The sequence below is a fragment of the Dryobates pubescens genome, chromosome 14 (genome assembly GCF_014839835.1).
Source record: "Dryobates pubescens isolate bDryPub1 chromosome 14, bDryPub1.pri, whole genome shotgun sequence".
Taxonomy (NCBI): domain Eukaryota; kingdom Metazoa; phylum Chordata; class Aves; order Piciformes; family Picidae; genus Dryobates; species Dryobates pubescens.
Window position 1 is genome coordinate 27801476 of NC_071625.1, and position 13955 is coordinate 27815430.

Consider the following 13955-nt stretch of genomic DNA (forward strand, 5'->3'; position numbering starts at 1 on the left):
GAAGGAGGCAGGAGCAGCCATGAAGTGCTGAGCTCTCCCTACTATATTAGGTAAGCTGGAAGTGGGGAAAGCTGTGGAGGATTCTGAGCAGGATGAAGAATGGGATGTTTCTGCCCTGTCCTCTTCGTTATATGTCTCTGTTGTACATATCCCCAAGGAGTTATGGCTAAGTTTTAAAGCCTGCTTGGAAAGTGCTGGCTGGCTCGAGGCTGGTGACAAGATACAACACAGCTGACCTTGGCATCACTGCTGCTTTTACAGCTCAGGCTGGTGTTGAACTAAGATGTTGTCCTCTGGTGACTGTGCAGAGGAATTAGTGAACTGAAGTGTGACTCCCTGAATTTGCCTCTGACAACTCAGATGTCTAGAGGAATAGTATCACAGAATCATAGTATCATCACCCAGGGATCAGTGCTGGGCCCCATGCTCTTTAATATCTTCATTGATGATCTGAACGAGGACATTGAGTCCATCATCAGTAAATTTGCTGCTGACACCAAGCTGGGGGCAGGAGTTGATCTGCTGGAGGGTAGAGAGGCTCTGCAGAGGGACCTCGACAGGCTGGGCAGATGGGCAGAGGCCAAGGGCAGGAGATTGAACACATCCAAGTGCCAGGTTCTGCACATTGGCCACAGCAACCCCATGCAGGGCTACAGGCTAGGGTCAGAGTGGCTGAGAGCAGCCAGGCAGAGATGGACCTGGGAGTGCTGGTTGATGGTAGGCTGAACATGAGCCTGCAGTGTGCCCAGGCAGTCAAGAGGGTCAATGTCATCCTGGCCTGCATCAGGAACAGTGTGGCCAGCAGGAGCAGGGAGGTCATTCTGCCCCTGTACACTGCACTGGTTAGGCCACACCTTGAGTCCTGTGTCCAGTTCTGGGCCCCTCAGTTTAGGAAGGAGGCTGACTTGCTGGAATGAGTCCAGAGAAGAGCAACAAAGTTGGTGAGGGGTTTGGAACACAGCCCTGTGAGGAGAGGCTGAGGGAGCTGGGGTTGCTTAGCCTGGAGAAGAGGAGGCTCAGGGGAGACCTTCTTGCTCTCTACAGCTCCCTGAAGGGAGGTTGTAGCCAGGTGGGGGTTGGTCTCTTCTCCCAGGCAAGCAGCACCAGAACAAGAGGACACAGTCTCAAGCTGTGCCAGGGGAGGTTTAGGCTGGAGGTTAGGAAGAAGTTCTATACAGAGAGAGTGATTGCCCATTGGAATGTGCTGCCCAGGGAGGTGGTGGAGTCACCATCCCTGGAGGTGCTCAGGAGGAGACTTGATAGGGTGCTTGGTGCCGTGGGTTAGTTGATTAGGTGGTGTTGGATAATAGGTTGGACATGGTGATCTTGAAGGTCTCTTCCAACCTGGTCTATTCTATTCTATTCTATTCTATTCTATTCTATTCTATTCTATTCTATTCTATTCTATTCTATTCTATTGAGTCCAACACCTCCTGCAGTCAGCAGGGACATCCTCAGCTAGATCAGGTTGCTCAGAGCCCTGTCAAGCCTGACCTCGAATATCTCCACGGATAGAGCCTTAACTACCTTCCTGGGCAACCTGTTCCAGTGCTCCACCACCTTCATGGTAAAGGACTTGTTCCTAACATCCAATCTCAATCTGCTCTTCCCTAGTTTGAAGCCACTGACCCTCATCCTAACACTGCAGGTCTTGGCAAACAGCCTCTTTCCATCCTTCTCGTAGCCCCCTTCAGGGACTGCAGGGTTTCTATTAGGTCTTCCCAGAGCCTTCCCTTGTCCAGGCTGAATAAATGAGGATGAGAAATGAGTTACCCTCTTAATCCTTAGAAATGAATCTTGCCTCAAATAATTTACAGTACAGGCAGGACTGGAGGTACCACAGCACTTAGCTGTGCCTGAGAATAGTGCTGACTGGACCTTGTTGCTGTCAACACCAACCTTATCTTGCAACCTTCCTGCAAGCAGCATCATACTAACTATGGGAAGTGTTTTATTCAGCATTTAGTATGTTATTCATCACCATTTTCAGTGGTGATTTAACAGCTGGAGAGGTGTGGAGAGGAACCCAGCATGTAAAGGTGCATGACCTGCTTACTGTTCACACCAGGCACTCTTTTCCTCTATGTGTAAATGCAAGGAGGTTCTCAGCACTCTTGGGCATGTAGTATGCCTCTCTGCTCTCTCTAAACCCACCAAGGCATTATCTTCCCAGTGCCTCCAGTTGGAGCAGAGAAAGTGGGCAATGAAGTGTTGCTACAAATTAGTCAAGGCAGCAACAAGCAGCTCTTACTGCAGCCTGAGGACACCAACCTGGGAGCAGATGTTGATCTGTTAGAGCGCAGAAGGGCTCTGCAGAGGCACCTCAACCGACTGGACAGATGGGCAGAGTCCAACAGGATGGCATTCAACAAGTCCAAGTGCCAGGTGATGCACTTTGGCCACAACAACCCCATGCAGAGCTACAGGCTGGGGTCAGAGTGGCTGAGAGCAGCCAAACAGAGAGGGACCTGGGGGTGCTGATTGACAGCCACCTAAACATGAGCCAGCAGTGTGCCCAGGTGGCCAAGAGGGCCAATGGCATCCTGGCCTGCATCAGGAACAGTGTGGCCAGCAGGAGCAGGGAAGTCATTCTGCCCTGTGCTCAGCACTGCTTAGGCCACACCTTGAGTCCTGTGTCCAGTTCTGGGCTCCTCAGTTTAAGAAGGACATTGAGACACTGGAAGGTGTCCAGAGAAGGGCAAGGAGGCTGGGGAGGGGTCTGGAGCACAGCCCTGTGAGGAGAGGCTGAGGGAGCTGGGGTTGCTTAGCCTGGAGAAGAGGAGGCTCAGGGGAGACCTTCTCGCTATTTCCAACTCCCTGCAGGGAGGTTGTAGCCAAGTGGGGGTTTGGTCTCTTCTCCCAGGCAAGCAGCACCAGAACAAGAGGACACAGTCTCAAGCTGTGCCAGGGGAGGTTTAGGCTGGAGGTGAGGAGAAAGTTCTTCACTGAGAGAGTTGTTAGCCATTGGGATGTGCTGCCCAGGGAGGTGATGGAGTCCCCATCCCTGGAGGTGTTCAAGAGGAGATTGGATGTGGCACTTGGAGCCATGGTTTAGTTGTCAGGAGGTGTTGGGTGACAGGTTGGACTTGATGATCTCTGAGGTCTTTTCCAACCTTATTGATTCTATGATTGTATGATAAAAAGGAGACTTTTTGTGCTGGTTTGTGAGCCCATGGTGAGAAGGACATTTTGAGGAGTGTTGTAATTCAGCAGGTATCTGAGTTGCCACGTGTGTACAACAGCTGGCAGGAAAAGCTGAGCCCTCCTCTGGTAAGCTTGGATGTAGGGAACTGACTTCAACTTCTAGAGCAATGGCTCTGTCCATTCCTTGCCTCAGCTGTTTGTGAGCACCTTGGGGATGTCAGGAAGGAGGCCTGTGTGCATGACAGTGGGCTGCATGGACCCTGCTTCCATGGAGATGCACACTTACCACAGGATGCTAGGGATTGGAAGGGACCTTCGTAGATCATTGAGTCCAACCCCCCTGCCAGCTTCAGAGGCAGGCAAGGGGCAGAGCGCTGCTCACCCTTCATGCAGGGGCAAACACCTCACTATGAAATGTGTCTGAATGAGTCTCCTTTCCCAGGCTTGCCCACAATGGTCAGTACAACACTTGGTAACAGCAGCTGGAAGTAACTCACTTGTAAAGGGAAACACATCCCTTTGTAGGTCATAGGATGTTAGGGGTTGGAAGCGACCTTCAAAGATCATGGAGTCCAAGGCCCCTGCCAGAGCAGGGCCATAGAATCCAGCACAGGTCACACAGGAACACATCCAGATGGGTCTTGAAAGACTCCAGAGAAGGAGACTCCACAACCTCCCTGGGCAGCACATCCCAATGGCCAATCACTCTTTCTGGGAAGAACTTTCTCCTCACCCTGAGCCTAAACCTCCCCTGGCACAGCTTGAGGCTGTGTCCTCTTGTTCTCTTATTTCCCCCATTACTCTTATTGTGTGGATCTCTCCAGCAAGACATTTAACTTCTGAACTTGTTTATTCATAAAGTCTTTTAATAGATCACCTTATTTAACAGCTGTCAAGATGGGATAGAATTATTTCAACAGACTTCTCTTGTTTCAACAGCAAACTACTAAAAGTAAACACAGAATCCTCATCACAAACTATCATAGAATCACAGAATTGTCAGGGCTGGAAGGGACCTCAAGGCTCAGCCAGTCCCAACCCCCCTGCCATGGCCAGGGACACCTCACACTACAGCAGCTTGCTCATAGCCACATCCAGCCTGGCTGCAAACACCTCCAGGCAGGAGGCTTCCACCACCTCCCTGGGCAACCTGTGCCAGGCTCTCACCACCCTCATGGGCAACAACTTCTTCCTAACATCCAATCTCAATCTCCCCATTTCTAGTTTTGCTCCATCCCCCCCAGTCCTATCACTCCCTGACACCCTCCAAAGTCCCTCCCCAGCTTTCTTGCAGCCCCCTTCAGATACTGAAATGCTACAAGAAGGTCTCCTCAGAGCCTCTTCTTCTCCAGCCTGAACAACCCCAACTCTCTCAGGCTGTCTTCATATCAGAACTAAGCAGTTGGATGAAGAAAATGTTGTGAAAGGGCAGTGCAAGCCAAACCAGCTTTTTCCTAGATGAAAAGTGCTGTGTCAAACTGGAGGGGATCGTTGTGCCAGGACTTCTTTGGTACTTTTCCTGCACATTTTCTGATTGTCAAGTCTTTGAGGATATGAAATTCTAATTTCCCATGGGGTATTGGTGCAGTGAGGGTTTAGAGCTGGACTCCAAAGCATCTGGCTGCAGCAGAGTAACTTATAAAGGTCTATCAGATCCATGGCACTAACTTTCCAAAACACACAGTGCCAACAAAACAACCAGCCACTGCAGATGGAGCTTGGCTTTTATAAAGTCCCAATAGGCAGAATTCCCTGCAGTTCCATGGAATCTCCAGTGCAGAACTGAAGACAAAGAGAATTCTGAGTGAAAAGAGACCCTTGGCTGTGGATCACTGGAATTAAAGGAGTAGCCCTTGGCCTTTGGATCATGTCTTTCATCCATCTTCATTCTAAAATGATGCAAAGCACCAAGCAGCATGCAGTGGTTCATAGATTCATAGAATGGTTTAGGTTGGAAGGGACCTTCAAGATCATCCAGTTCCAACCCCACTGCCATGGGCAGGGACACCTCCCACCAGCCCAGGTTGCTCAAGGCCTCATCCAACCTGGCCTTGAACACCTCCAGGGAGGGGACATCCACAGCCTCCCTGGGCAACCTGTGCCAGTGTTTCACCACCCTCATTCTATAGAATTTCTTCCTTATCTGCAGTCTAAATCTGCCCTCCTCAAGCTTCAATCCATTCCCTCTCATCCTGTCCCTACAAGCCCTTGGGAAAAGTCCCTTCCCAGCTTTCTTGTAGGGCCTCTTCAGGTACTGGAAGGCAGCTCTAAGGTCTCCCCAGAGCCTTCTCTTCTCCAGGCTGAACATCCTCAATTCTCTCAGCCTATCCCCATCATCCCTCTAATCATCTTCATGTCCTCTTCTGGACCAGCTCAGGAAGCCCCAAGTCCCTTTAGTGCTGGGGATGCCAGAACTGGAGGCAGTGCTCCAGGTGAGACAGAGCAGAGAGGCAGAATCCTGTCCCTGTCTTGCTGCTCTCACTGCTTTGGATGCAATGACCAGGCTGCCCAGGGAGGCTGTGGATGCCTGCTCCTTAGGGGTGTTGAAAACCAGGCTGGAGGAGGCCTTGAGCAGCCCACTCTAGTTGAGAGGCATCCCTGCCCATGTCAGGAGTGGCTGGTTCCTGAGGTCCCTTCCAAGCTGAGCCATGCAATGATTCTGTGATCTGATGTCCCAGGAGTCTACATCAGGGTGTCAAAACACTGAGTGATCTCAAGAGCAGCAGCACTGGGGCAATACTGAATGTTGTGTGTGAGAGAGCATGCAGGGATGAAGGCCTCCTGTGAAGCTATTCTCAGCACAAGCACTTTCCTAACTGCTGGGCTTTAAAGGAGATTTCTCTTGGGGGGGAGGGGGAAAGGAGAAATTTCCAAGGAGCAGCCATTGGACCCATCCTCATGTTGGTAAACACAGAGATTCCCATAAAATGTTCTTGTTTGTCAGACAATCACAGCTTCCTGAGAGCTGTTTGACTTTCTTTTAGTGCTGCACTGGCTGAGTGTTTGCTAGCTGGGGAAGAGTTTACTCCCAGCTCTCTTCTTTCACACGGCCCCAGGAGCCAAGCTGCGTCAGGTGTTGACAGAAACCTTCTCCAGAGCTTGTCACACAGCTCCCTCGATCCAGCCTTGCCATTTTCCATCTTGGGCTGGGCTCTCACAGGGGATACAGGAAGGAGAAACAACCCCAAACCCCTGACCCCAGCCTGGGTGGCCAAAGAGGGATTTTCCCAAGCCAGCAGCCACACCTGGTGCAGATCTGCCTGGCCCTGGTGCTCCTGCATCCCTGTGCCATCCACAGAGCCAGTCAGTTGAGTTTATTGAATGTATGAAACTTATTGAGTAGGTCTCTTGCTGAACAAGCCTCAGGCAGTTACAGCGTCCCTGGCCTGTGCTCCTATGAGGTGCACACCACTGTGGCTGTGACCTCCAAAGGGAGCTTCCCAGTGCCTTTGGAAAAGCCATCATCATCCTCCTCCTCCCATGCTCCCATCCTAACATCAGCCTAAACCTCCCCTGGCACAGCTTGAGACTGTGTCCTCTTGTTCTGGTGCTGGTTGCCTGGGAGAAGAGACCAACCCCCACCTGGCTACAACCTCCCTTCAGGGAGTTGTAGAGAGCAAGAAGGTCTCCCCTGAGCCTCCTCTTCTCCAGGCTAAGCAACCCCAGCTCCCTCAGCCTCTCCTCACAGGGCTGTGTTCCAAACCCCTCACCAACTTTGTTGCCCTTCTCTGGACTTGCTCCAGCAAGTCAACCTCCTTCCTAAACTGAGGGGCCCAGAACTGGACACAGGACTCGAGGTGTGGCCTAACCAGTGCAGTGTACAGGGGCAGAATGACCTCCCTGCTCCTGCTGGCCACACTGTTCCTGATGCAGGCCAGGATGCCATTGGCCCTCCTGGCTGCCTGGGCACACTGTAGGCTCATGTTCAGCCTACCATTGACCAGCACCCCCAGGTCCCTCTCTGCCTGGCTGCTCTCAGCCACTCTGACCCCAGCCTGTAGCTCTGCATGGGGTTGCTGTGGCCAATGTGCAGAACCTGGCACTTGGATGTGTTCAGTCTCCTGCCCTTGGCCTCTGCCCATCTGCCCAGCCTGTCGAGGTCCCTCTGCAGAGCCTCTCTACCCTCCAGCAGATCAACTCCTGCCCCCAGCTTGGTGTCATCAGCAAATTTACTGATGATGGACTCAACGCCCTCATCCAGATCATCAATAAAGATGTTAAAGAGCATGGGGCCCAGCACTGATCCCTGGGGCACACCACTGGTGCCTGGCTGCCAGCTGGCTGTGGCACCATTCACCACCACTCTCTGGGCTCAGCCTCCAGCCAGTTCCTAACCCAGCTCAGAGTGCTGCTGTCCAAGCCAGGGGCTGACAGCTTGGGCAGGAGTTTGCTGTGGGGGATGGTGTCAAAGGCCTTGCTGAGGTCCAGGCAGACCACATCCACAGCCTGCCCCACATCCACCAGGCAGTCACCTGGGCATAGAACCTCTTTCCCCCTGTGCTGGCGCCGTGCTTGAAGCCCCAGCACTAAGTCAAAGCTTTTATGTCAGAGGACTCTGTGCACTAGGAAACAAATGCCAGTGGGCACTAAAGGAAACACTTCTGAGAAGTCACAAGAGCAAGGAAAATAAAGGCACTAATTGAAAGAAAAGAGAGTGCATCACTATGCTGCTGAGGTGTTTATTGCTGCTGATTTATAGTTAACCTACTTAAACTGCAGTGGCTGTTCTGGCAGTGCCAAAAAAAACACCCCAACCAAACCCACACAGCAACAATGGATTGAAAGTTTCCATCTGATTAAATAAGGAGAAGAAATTACCCTGTGGCTAGTCTGTACATTCACTGATCAACCATGAAACCTCAATGGAAACTACTGACCTGCCGCTGTCAACGCACAACCGATCTGAGCTGAGCTTGAAGGGGGCAGTCATGCAAGCACCACTTTGGACATCTATTTACCACCACTTCAGAGCACAGCTCAAGCTGTTGTCCCTCTATCATCACAGCATCACAGGGCATTAGAGGTTGGAAGGGACCTCCAGAGATCATCCAGTCCAACCCCCCTGCCAGAGCAGCAGCACCCAGGGTAGTCTGCACAGGAAGGCATCCAGGTGGGGTCTCCAGAGAAGGAGACTCCACAACCTCTCTGGGCAGCCTGCTCCAGGGATCTGGCACCCTCACTGTAAAGAAGTTTCTTCTCTTGTTGAGGTGAAATCTTCTATGTTCAAGTTTGTATCCACTGTTCCTTGTCTCATTACTGTGCACCACCCAAAAGAGCTTGGCCCCCTCCACTTCACCCCCACCCCTCAGCTATTGATAGACATTGATCAGATCCCCTCTCAGCCTTCTCTCCTCCAGACTAAACAGCCCCAGGGCTCTCAGCCTCTCCTCACAAGAGAGATTCTTCAGTCTCTTAACCATCCTCAGAGCTCTCTGTTGAGCTCTCTCCAGCAGTTCCCTGTCCCTCTTGAAGTGGGCAGCCCAGAACTGGACACAATATTCCAGGTATCCTTCTCTGTGGGAAAGACATTAAGCCACTTTGGGGAACTGAGTAATAACTCACCAATTTGCCTGCTCACTGAAGAAGCTTGCAAGACAAAGTCAAGGCAGGCAAGGTAGGAACAGTCTGTCTGCATCAGTAAAGAAAGCAGAGCTCCATTTGCTAGCAGGTGAAGTGGGAATAGCTTCCTGCCATGGAAAAGGTGGCCCTGAAGCTGTTACAGGAGTAACCTGTGCTGTCAGTACACTAATAATCAAAAGGGAACACTGGCTTTGAGTACAAGGAGCATGCTGACCTCGTGGAGTGCTGCTCAGCTTGTCTGGGAGAGCTTGAAGGAATCATTAACTAAAACAAGAATGTTTTGTTAGACCTTTTCTTAGCACCATCTGAAATGACCAGCTGGGGATGGGTGAGGATTTACATTTCCTCCTTAGCAAGCATGGTTTCAGTCTCAGCCCTTGGTAGGGTTTCTGCCTTTTTCTCTCATGTCTCACCTTTTCTATGAAGTCCTGGTTACTGACATAATTTATGGTGCTTAGTACAACTCTGACCTCTCAGGGAAGGGTGAAAAAATGACCCAAAGCCTGCCTTCAGTGCTGGGGTCCATAGACCACTGATACCTGATTATTGCTGTGCAAAACACAAGGCAAAGGCAAAAAGGCACCAAATCACACAATCACAGCATGGTAGGGGTTGGAAGGGACCTCCAGAGATCATCAAGTCATAACCCCATGCCCAAAGCAGGGTCACCTAGGGCAATGGCATCCTGGCCTGCATCAGGAATAGTGTGAGTCTCCTTCTCTGGAGCCTTTCCAGCCCTGTCTGGATGTGTTCCTGTGTGCCCTGTGCTGGGTTCAATGATCCTGCTCTGGCACGGGGGGATGGACTGGAAGATCCCCAGAGGTCCCTTCCAACCCCTAACATTCCATCAGTGTGCCCAGGTGGCCAAGAAGGCCAATGGCATCCTGGCCTGCATCAGGAACAGTGTGGCCAGCAGGAGCAGGGAGGTCATTGTGCCCTCTGCTCAGCACTGGTTAGGCCACACCTTGAGTCCTGTGTCCAGTTCTGGGCCCCTCAGTTTAGGAAAGATGTTGAGATGCTGGAAGGTGCCCAGAGAAGGGCAACAAAGCTGGGGAGGGGTCTGGGGCACAGCCCTGTGAGGAGAGGCTGAGGGAGCTGGGGTTGCTTAGCCTGCAGAAGAGGAGGCTCAGGGGAGACCTTCTTGCTGTCTCCAACTCCCTGAAGGGAGGTTGTAGCCAGGTGGGGGTTGGTCTCTTCTCCCAGGCAACCAGCACCAGAACAAGAGCACACAGTCTCAAGCTGTGCCAGGGGAAGTTCAGGCTTGAGGTGAGGAGAAAGTTCTTCACAGAGTTGTTGGCCATTGGAATGTGCTGCCCAGGGAGGTGGTGGAGTCCCCATCCCTGGAGGTGTTCAAGAGGGGATTGGATGTGGCACTTGGTGCCATGGTCTAGTCATGAGGTCTGTGGTAACAGGTTGGACTCGATGATCTTTGAGGTCTCTTCCAACCTTGGTGATTCTGTGATAAACTGTAACCAGGGGCAGTTTAACAGCTTAGCAACATCAGAGAAATCCTGTGCCAAATCCTGATCCTTTCCCTGCCTTTCCCTGGGTTACCTTCAGTTAGAACAGGAAGGGGAAGGCTTTGCAGGGAGCCATGTGCCTGTGTGTCACGTCCCCAGCCCTGCTTCTTCCCTGCTGCAAGAACATAGCTGGAGAAATAGGAAGAAGTGGCCATGAAGAGACATGAATCTCAGTAAGACAGCTCTATAAAAGGGAATTACTCAGCAGCTTTGGGAAAAAAAAACCAACCCAAACAGCTCCAAGGTTAGTGCCCTTTTGAGCTGCTTGGGATGAATCAGCTCCAAAGCTGAGCTCATGTGTTTGGAATAAAGAGCTGGGCTCAGGCACGTACCTAGAGACAGTGATGCTTCAGGCTGGGCTGGTGGTGTGCCTTCACTGCCTCCTTCTTTAGGGATCAGCCCCCCTGCCAGGTCTGGACATAGACAAACCAGAAACACTTCACCCTCAGCTATTTGTTTTCCAGGGCCTGCCACCCAGGTTGCTGCAGCAGCAGCGAGGCAGACTCTTGGTCATGCTGGCACTGTCCTCTCTGAGCACAAGGTCTGGATGACTCATGGACCACTTGCTGCTGCCTTGATTATCACCACTGAGCCACATTATTGGGGGTTGCTGCTGGGGGTGTCAGTGCTTGAGTGCTCACTAGCATCACACGAGAGACATGGACCTGCTGCAGCAGGTACAGAGGAGGACACTGGGGGCTGGGGAAGCTCTCTTATGAAGACAGGCTGAAAGAATTGGGGCTGTTCAGCCTGGAGAGGAGAAGGCTCCAGGAAGACCTTAGAGCTGCATTTCAATATCTGAAGGGAACCTACAGGAAGGCTGGGGAGGGACTGTTCAGAAGGGCCTGTGGGGATAGGATGAGAGGCAATGGTTTGAAACTGGAGCAGGGCAGAGTTAGGCTGGCCATCAGGAGGAAGTTCTGCACAGTGAGAGTGGTGAAATGGAACAGGCTGCCCAGGGATGTGGTTGAGGCCCCATCCCTGGAGACATTCAAGGTCAGACTGGATGTGGCCCTGTGCATGCTGTAGCTGGAGGTGTCCCTGCTGAGTGCAGGGCGGGTGGACAAGGTTCCCTTTAAGGGTCTCTTCCAACTCAGTGCAATCTGTGAATCTGTGCAGAACCCAGCATCCAGGTGGGTGAGCTGAATGTAAAAAACCAGTGAGCACACTGTCCTGCCCAGGCAGCATGCCATGCTGCACAGTAGTGATATTTCCATCTGCATGCCAGGCAGCAAAGCAGTGCACCGAGCAGAGTACAGGACAGAAGTCAATCCAGTTCGGTTCAATATTCTTATTTGAGAGTTACTGTGGGCTAGGCAGAGAGAAAAAATATCCTGCAGCTTTCTGTGCTCTGCTCTTCCTAAATGATCCTGAAAGATTTTATTGATGCAAGCTACTCCCTCCATTTAGGCTGAGCTCTGAAAGTGCTTATCAAGCTAGCTGAGGTGGCATGGTTATGCATCCCACAATACCATGACATTGTGCAAGTGGACATCACTTGTGAAGATGGACTGCTGGAGCTAAACAATGTCACTGCAGCTGCAAGCTGAGGTCTAGCTCATGCTTCCCTTCTCTGCACACACCCCAAAGCCCCATCTCTAATTTAATGTCTGAATTAAATCCCATGATAAATCCATCCACCCATTTTTTGGAAGCAAGAAGGTGAAGGTGAGACTGGGAGCTAGAGTCAGCCAGGTCAACAGGGATTTGTTTAACATCTTTGTGGGTGCCATGGACAGTGGCATTGAGGCACCCTCAGCAGGTTTGCTGACAGCACCAAGCTGTGTGGTGCAGCTGACACAGGCTGGAGGAAAGGATCCATCCAGAGGGACCTGGACAGCCCTGCAGGCTGCAGGCCCAAACCAAGCCTATGAGGTTCAAGAAGACCAAGGGCAAGGTCCTGCAGCTGGGTCGGGGCAGTCCCAAGCACTGATATAGGCTGGGCAGGGACTGGCTGGAGAGCAGCCCTGAAGAAAAGGCCTTGGGGGTGCTGGTGGAGGAGAAGCTCAATAGGAGCCAGCAGTCAGCACTTGCAGCCCAGAGAGCCAAGCAGAGCCTGGGCTGCAGCAAGAGAAGTGTGGCCAGCAGGGCAAGGGAGGGGATTCTGCCCCTCTGCTCCACTCTGCTGAGACCACAGCTGGAGCTCTGGGGCCAGTTCTGGAGCCCCTAGCACAGGAAGGATCTGGAGGTGCTGGAAGGTGTCCAGAGAAGGGCCATGAGGATGAGCAGAGGGCTGGAGCTGCTCTGCTATGGAGACAGCCTGAGAGAGTTGGGACTGTTCAGTCTGGAGAAGAGAAGGCTCTGAGGAGACCTCATTGTGGCCTTCCAGTATCTGAAGGGGGCTCCAAGAAAGCTGGGGAGGGACTTTGGAGAGTGTCAGGGAGTGATAGGACTGGGGGGGATGGAGCAAAACTAGAAGTGGGTGGATTGAGATTGGCTGTGAGGAAGAAGTTGTTCCCCATGAGGGTGGTGAGAGACTGGCACAGGTTGCCCAGGGAGGTGGTGGAAGCCTCCTGCCTGGAGGTGTTTGCAGCCAGGCTGGATGTGGCTGTGAGCAACCTGCTATAGTGTGAGGTGTCCCTGGCCATGGTAGGAGGTTGGAACTGGCTGATCCTCGAGGTCCCTTCCAGCCCTGACAATTCTGTGATTAGATTATTTGCAGCTTGGGCAAACCCAAGTGACCAGCAGGTATCTTGCACAGCAGGTTTCCCACACAAGTACTATGTAGGGAAATGGTCACCTTTAGAAAGGACCTGAGAAGCAGAGCCTACCTTAGGCATCCCAAAATACTTTCTGCATATCTTGTCTTTCTCTGTTTACTAAGCACAAAGGGGTTTAGTTTCCCTGAAGAAAAACAGCTCTTTCCTCCAGAGCCTGAGGGAGAAGCTGAAGCACAGGCAGTGTGATCACCCCTAAAAAGAACAGCAGGATCAGCAGGTCAGCAGAGACATCCATGGATGTGCTGTGTCTGCTGCCAGGTCAGCAGGCTAAAAGGGGCCTTCTCCAGGTCAGGGACAGTGTACAGGGATTTCCTGGCTCCTCTGGTCCAGCTGAAGGGAAAGCAGCATCAGGAGATGCCCTGGGCAATGGGTAAAGGCTCTGAGTAGGGTATGGATGCAAAGCCTTTCCCCGCTCCTGGTTTCTCGCTTCTGCTCCTGGATCCGGTAGCTGCTGGACACAAGAGCAGAGTTTGTAACTGTGCTGTGTCAGGAGGAGGCTGTTATGGGAAGCTGGGAGGGAGAGGTCCCGTGGTGAGTGGGCTGCTGAGTGCACGCCAAAGGTGGTCACAGAGCCCCTCGTGTGCATGTGCACAAGTGACCTTGCCCCAAAGCAGGGAGCCGCCGGCGCTCCCTGCCTCCAGCTCTGCTCACCCCAGCCTCCTGTCAGCCACTGTTTTGGAACAGTTGCTTGGATACCACAAGAGCCTGGCTTCAACTCCAGGCAAGTCCATTTTGCAGTAAAACCTGACAATCCCAAATGTGTTCTGGGGTTGAGCCACACCTGCAGATGAGAACCACAACATCGGTGGACGTCAGTACTAAATCTGCCTTCGAGGGACAAACGTTCTGTCAGAGCTCTGCCCATCCTGCCTCCCCCTTGCCTTCTCCTCTGGCTCTCAAGGGCAGCTGCAGTAAGAGCCACATGTGGAATTTCATGTGCCCTTGGCTTGCTGGAGTTAGGCTGAGTGCTGTTTCAACCCACCCCTGGCTT